General features: G+C 35.1%; 1 long non-coding RNA gene across 1 annotated transcript; it reads right to left on the bottom strand.

The window, feature by feature from the left end:
- Positions 1-2,583: 2,583 nt before the first annotated feature.
- Positions 2,584-6,657, bottom strand: LOC128244648 (uncharacterized). Its single transcript, XR_008262961.1, has 5 exons — positions 6,613-6,657; positions 5,115-5,323; positions 4,160-4,267; positions 3,084-3,259; positions 2,584-2,666 (listed from the first exon to the last, which is right to left on the bottom strand). It is a non-coding gene; the product is annotated as an uncharacterized LOC128244648 (long non-coding RNA).
- Positions 6,658-7,093: the final 436 nt, after the last annotated feature.

Raw genomic sequence — 7,093 nt, 5'->3', positions numbered from 1 at the left:
TGTTCAGTAACTTTTCATTAAAGCTCCACTCTCATAGGTATACCATTTTTATAACTTTTTTATTTTTTGTCTTGGAGATAGAATTTTTGTGTGTAAATATATGCAAACCAGTTATAAAAAATTGCTGACAAAAACAATTAGATCGCAGATTTTCATATTTCTGTTCGAAAATTAATGTTTTATGGCTTAAACCGTTACTAACGGTTTACAAAAAATGCATAAAACATCAATCTATGAACTTAATTATAGAAATCTGCAATCAAATTTTTTGTCAGCAGTCCTGGTTTCCATTGATTTACGCAAAAATTGGCTCGTTCCAAAACAAAAAAATAAAAAAATTGTCAAAACGTTCAATCTGTGAGAGTGCATCTTTAAGGAGCTAGTCAGAAATCTAGCTGTAGAGTCACTGAAGTGTTCAAACTTCCTCTTCATGAAAACAGTAGGATTTCATAGGAATTAGAAGTTTTGCTAGGTTAGCTTTCAATACTTTCATATTTTAAAGTGATAAAACTAGAGCAACAGTTAGGATATTTTCATAAATTGTATCTTGCCAACTTTGTGTGTTCATATTTATATAAATGTTTAGATTATTAGTCAAATTATCACTTTTAAGTGATTATCTTATTTAAAGCCAAACCAACAAACATAAGTTCTAACTGATAATTATGCATTTATGATAAATATCAATTACTGATTACAAGATCGTAATGGTGCATTTTATAGCTGAAAACACACAAATATTAAATGACTGGTGGGTCCTAAAAGAAGTACAAGCATCAACGATAGTCTTATAAGGTAGAAATACCATGTTTTCTGCACCTTTTTTTTCAAATTGATATGGTATGCTTCATACGACCATGATTGTTTTCGATATCAATTCATCCTTTTTGGTAAATTATTTTTTTTTTTATAAAATGTGGTACAGCTAATTTGGTAGTAGTTAGAATCATAACCTATAAATATGTATATTTTTTTGGCATTTGCTGCAGTTTTGCATTTAAAGTACTATGGTCACCTCCTTGCAAATGGTGCCAAGACCCCTTAGAATTGTGAAAAAACACACACAAATACCTAAATGTACCATATCCTGTGGGGTTACTGGGGGCAAAGATCACTTTTATTTAAACTGTTAGGTTTAAAGCATTCTATATGAGTAAAACTGCATTTAACGAAACTGTAATTGTTTTTGGAATTATTTTTTTTCCCTAAGACTTGAATTTTGAAGCCATAGGTTGTTAAAAAGTTTCATTGCTGCGTGATATTGCATTTTGTTTTTGTATTTAATGAAGCATTTTTTGTGTCAAATTGTGTTCATAATATTTGTTATCTTTTATTCAATATCTTTTAATGATTCTGTCCCATAAGTCAGATTGATATATTAATTGTCTCTTTAGTTGTTCAGATGTTAACCTCTTATTATTAGGAAACATGAAATGTTTGGTATGAAAATGATGACATCTTAAAAGAAATTTAGTAATATTCTTTATAACATTGTAACAATATTTGATACATTGCATTTATTATCTCTTACATTTAAAGGGTTTCATAATGGTTCTTTATTCTTAAACAAACTGTTTCTTGTTTCTACATTTTGCCTATGATTTTAGCAACTTTGTTATTTTATGTTCTGGATAGTTTTTATGCAACAGGCTTAGCTAGACAAGTTTGGATAAATAAGCCTGAGTGAGACATTTCAAGGATTCCTGTTATTTTTTAACTTTTTAAAACAACAATATGTTGGATATAAAAGCCTAATGGGCGACTTTTATTCTGGACTTCGAATTGTAAGGTGTTCCATTAGATTAATTTTTAAGACTTTGTGTGTTACCTAAGTAAGGACATTTAATTTTTGTTACAAATATATGTTTTAAGGAACAGTTATATATAGAAGGCATTAAATTTGTGGTACAAACTTAAAATACTAAAACACTTGTGCCAGAAGAATTATTAATGACACTGTATAAATGATTTCTACTGGTGTTCCATAGAACTGTATTCATGTGATTACTTTGTGGAGATTAATAAAACATCCATTGTGAGTTGCATCAGGATTTGAATCCACACATTCACGTCATAATATTTGTACCGGCTTAAAAAAGCATAATTTTTAATCTGTGTTACCCTGTATATTCACTTCTCCTCTTCCAGATTCTGTAAATCTGGATTATAATTATAATTATAATATCTCATCCACAATCCAGGCAATACATGACCTGCTGTGGGTAAAATACATGTCAGGTTAAAGATTAGCCATTTATATTTTATTATATATTGAAATAACATCCATTCACTGTTGGTCAATATAATGCAAATTTAAACAAGTTCAACCTTAATTTATTTAGAATTTCCATCATGAGTTTGAGAACTACTTGGCCTCGTACTGAGATGAGTGATGCGGCGTTTTCAGCCTGCTCAAATTCCAATGTAGTCATTACAAAAGCAGCGGGTGATAGCCGTAAAAAGACCAACTATGTCATCTGACTCACTTGTTATCCAGTTAAAATGTAATGTGTATAAGAAGGTACTTGATATATACCTGGAAAAAAAAACACTAGCAGCCTCGAGATGGTTACAAGTGCCGGCATCAACTTGACAGCATTGGAGGCCACTTGCAGGGGAGACAACACATCTTCGCCAGAAAAAAAACATTTCTTTTCTCCGTAAACCTGTTAATGTGATTTAAGTACAAATTTAATGATGACATTACCCATACAGGTACATGTAATTCAAAGCTACGAGGGTTTTGTTTATGACTTAAACACTGTTCCAAGATATTAAGTCCAACTTATCTTTGCTCACAGAAATAATATACAATTTATGAGATAATACATGTACCTGGAATAAATACATAACATAGGTCCTGATTGAAATTTGTCATGATATGGACTTGTTTATAGTCAATTTGCCCCTACTGGTCAAGTTACAGTCACACAAGAAGGTGGTTGTCTACCAGTGGCAACAAGGTTCAAGATGAAAACTTTACACATTAGTAATTTGTTAACTAAAACTTTGATATACCCCTTGGCAACCTGGTGCAAGAATCACGGATGGATGCATTGACGGGCGAAATCGTAACAACTCACATGAAGGTCCCTATTTTTGAGGTTTCCCATTCAGAAGGCCTCCAGACACTTGTTACGAGTGAGCACAGCTTTCCTGCCGGAACACAAACACCTCCAAGGACTGCTTCAACATCGGCACCTGGTTCGTCAGCGCTATGTCCTTCATTATCTTTATGGTAGTCATAAGCTCGTGCCATCTGAAATTATGAATGGCACTAACAGGGTAATGATCGTTTCAGTAAAACACAAGTTGGCCAGCAGTTAAGCATATTGGGTAGGGTCCATTAAATCATAATTATGATCAAAAATTCATCACAATCTAAGATGGGGTGTAGAAGATAAGAGACTCAATATACATGCTCAACCTCTTGATCTAGTATTGTGGCCATGACATTGACCATTGGAGTTTCAAAGATGGATTCTGCTATATTGCCTTGATGAGTAGAACAATTTCATAAGATATTGAACAGACATGAAATTAAAGCTTAAAACCCTGACCTAGTAGTGTGACCTTGACATTAACTTTGGGAGATTCAAAAATGGATTCTGCTTTTTGATTCTGCTATGATGCCTTGATGAGTAGAACAATTTCATAAGACCAAAGTTTCATTAAAATCCTTCAATGGATATAGATTATATGGAATAGACATAATTTCAAGGCTCAAATCCAAGAGTTAGTGCTGTGACCTTGACATTGACCTTTTGCATCTTGCCTTCAAGTTTATGAGTTGAGCTTGTGACCATTACAGTAGTATAATAATATACTTCTTGCTTTAAATAATAACAAAGTCTTATAAAGTTTTGTTGAATTAAAAGCATTAGACGCCAAAAAAATAGTCTGGAAGACTGACAAGAATGGTGCTATATTTAGACTATAATCTATAAGTAAGATAACCAGAGTCTTAAAATGCTGACGATGCATGTATGAACATCTCCTGTAGCTAATGACACTTTGACCATTCAATCCAATGATGCTCAGAAATAGCACAGACAAGTGAAGCAATAAAAATGGATGAAGCAGTGACTTTATGCTTCACAAATTCTTCAAGGAGCATACTTAATAACATATAACTGATTATTAATAAAATGATACTAACTCTTCTTAGTCCAGAGTCCCTAGAGCTACTAAGCCATCGCACACACTGCAATGCCACAGGCTGGTTGTCGGTCACTGGTCACACACCTGGAGATGCCACCAGTTTTACCTGTTTATATAAAGAATAAAATTATGCAAATCCTGTTGAACATGCAATTATAAAACATATTATTAAACATTATGAAAAATGAACAAGGGCCATAACTCAAAAACTGTTAAGTAACAGTTATTGGCCTGGCCATACATCTGCATAATGTGTCTGGCTCCACAAAAGTGGACAAAGTTTCATTGGAATATTCTGAATGTTTTCCAGCTATGGCCAACAGGTTAAATGAGGTTTCCAGCGGTGACAACACCAAGCTATGAAAAAAACTTGATTTTACATCAAAACACAGACAAGGTTTCAAGAGTTAAAAACCCATGAGCTGGATTGGTTATAATATTAACCTTGTGCATGGGTAAAACCAGCCACCTGGTAGCTCAATCATTCTAGTGCCATGCTAGAAGTCTCACTACTATTCCAGCAGTGTGTCAGCTCTGCTCCTATCATACTTTTATGTATTGCTACTGAATAAAGAGGGGCTGGCCATGACAAGTTCAACTAAACAGGAGACGTGAATAATAAACCACAGTGAGTGAAAAGGACATTTATTCAATGTCAAAATTAAATAATAAATATGAGTTTGACATCCTCGTAACATATTATTCACGACTAGCATATTGGGCGTCCAAACAACCGCCATAAGTCACTCAGTAACAACACCACGCCCATTTATCATCGGTTTTATTTTCAACATATTTTGACAATGACACAAGGCCGTGACAATTCCTTGATTTTTCATCAAAACACAAACATGTCCAGAATAAAGGGACGAGTAACTGGACCGGCTTTAAATGTTAACAGAGTGCGTGGGTTAAAACCAGAGTGTTTGGGTTACAACCAGCCAGCCGGGTACCTCAATCGCTCAAGGGCTGTGCTAGAAGCCACACAAGTGTTTTGGCTCTGTTGTGTGTTGGTAAGAACCAGCCGCCTGGTTAGCTCAGTTTGCAAGAATGTCTTGCTAGTGTTCTGGATGTCATGGGTTCAAGCCCCACACCGGGCACACTTATCCTTAAAGTTTACTTTCATGGTGGCAGCAGTCAATGGCAGTAGTGCTTCCATCAGCTGAAAAGATAAATGACAGGGTTCGAATTTAACTTTGAGGAGCACTCGCAAAATTTTGCGAGTGCATTTTGAGGCAACTCGCAAAATGACAAATCAACTTGCAATTTTATTATTTGCTTTATTCCCTTATAATATTGTCTAATTAAAGTAGAAATTAACACCTAAGACATATTATGAATATTAAAAAGTATCAATCTTGAGTGACTCGACTACTAGAACTTGTTGATGGCTTATTCTATTTGGGGGGTATGGAAAGACTCGTCTTATGCTGGCAGCTTTTTGATAACAAAGCTGTCCAATATTTTGACATTGTTCACTTTGTATATTTACCCACGCCATCGGGTAATTTAATACCCATTCGACAAGCACGCTACAGATTTTATTAAGTCTCTAAGTATTAAAAACAATAAAATAATAAATTTAAAATAAAAAAGCAACAGTAAATGTAGCGTGGATACTTTGGACCATGAAATATATCGATCAACGAAGTCTATTCATTTTGACAGTTGGGCGGAAATATATTCAAAGGATGATGGGGTTTACCTATAGTGCGCAAAAGCGCTAAATTTAGCCAATGATTGAGCTAGGTGATTACATCATTCGTATTTACTTTGTATTATGCACGCCTCAGAGCATCCCGGAAAGATTCGAGATAAAACTCGGCCTTTTCTGTATTTGTTCTATTTTTGAAAACCTACTAGAGCGTGACTCTGTACTGTCTTCTTTATACCGGCAGTGTAAACATGCCACTTATAGGCTGTTTACACTCGACTACATAGTGGAATTAAGTTCATGTTTATTCTACTTTCCTTTTAACATTTTGTGGTCTAGAAAAAGCCACTCGCAGAATTTTGCGAGCTTGAATTAAAGTCACTCGCAATTTCCAAATGTCGCTGGCATTTTGCGAGTATGCGAGTCTAAATTCGAACCCTGAATGAGGGGAGGAGTGTAGTGTGTGTGGGTATGCATAAATGCATAAGAACCAGCCAACCGGTAAGCTCAGTTGGTTAGAGCATCGTGCTAGTGTTCCTGTGGTCTTGGGTTCGAGCCCCTCACTGACCCACTTCTCCTTCCAAGTTTACTTTAACTCTGCTCAAATCACACTCTCGTCACAGCGTAGGCGAGTCCTAGGGAGCTACAAAAGGAAACGGCCCCTGGTCTACAAAATGTACATGTACACCTGATCGGGGGTGACACAACAACACTTTTATTTCTTAGGCTTTGGAGCTCAAGTTACGCCAGCTCCCTGAGAACAGACGGACGACTGCACCAAAAACGAGAACACCTACCGTATAATGTATATTTAAAAGTGGTATTATACGGAAATATTCGTCACATGCCGTCACGAACAAGCATTGACTATTTCTAACAAGGGGACGTAACTATTGAGTTTTCGATAGAGGTCAAACTATACTAAGTCTCCAAACGTCTTTTGTAATTCATCTACGCAGTGATTTCCCATAGCAAGTAACAAAAACCTGTCATGTTTTTTTTAGATAATTTAATCTAAACTAGTTTAAATTAGTTAAAACACATGTAGGAACTAGTTTTAAAAGCTTGTGAAGGCAGCTATATTATACCATTTTGAATATTTTATCTGGCGGAAAAGCTTGTCCATGTGTACAGGCCGAAACACATCACATGCTCTAAACGTTATGAATAAGGGGAACTATTTTTGGTCAAAATATTGCACATTCTAATTTTCTAGAAAAATTCGGTCAAAATAATTATGTTTAAGGACTCCTCCCAAAGGATACGTTGGATAAGTCT

Source organism: Mya arenaria, chromosome 2 (assembly GCF_026914265.1).
Source record: "Mya arenaria isolate MELC-2E11 chromosome 2, ASM2691426v1".
NCBI lineage: Eukaryota > Metazoa > Mollusca > Bivalvia > Myida > Myidae > Mya > Mya arenaria.
The sequence above is the reverse complement of the archived record's forward strand: the minus strand, read 5'-3'. Positions and strand labels throughout refer to the sequence as shown.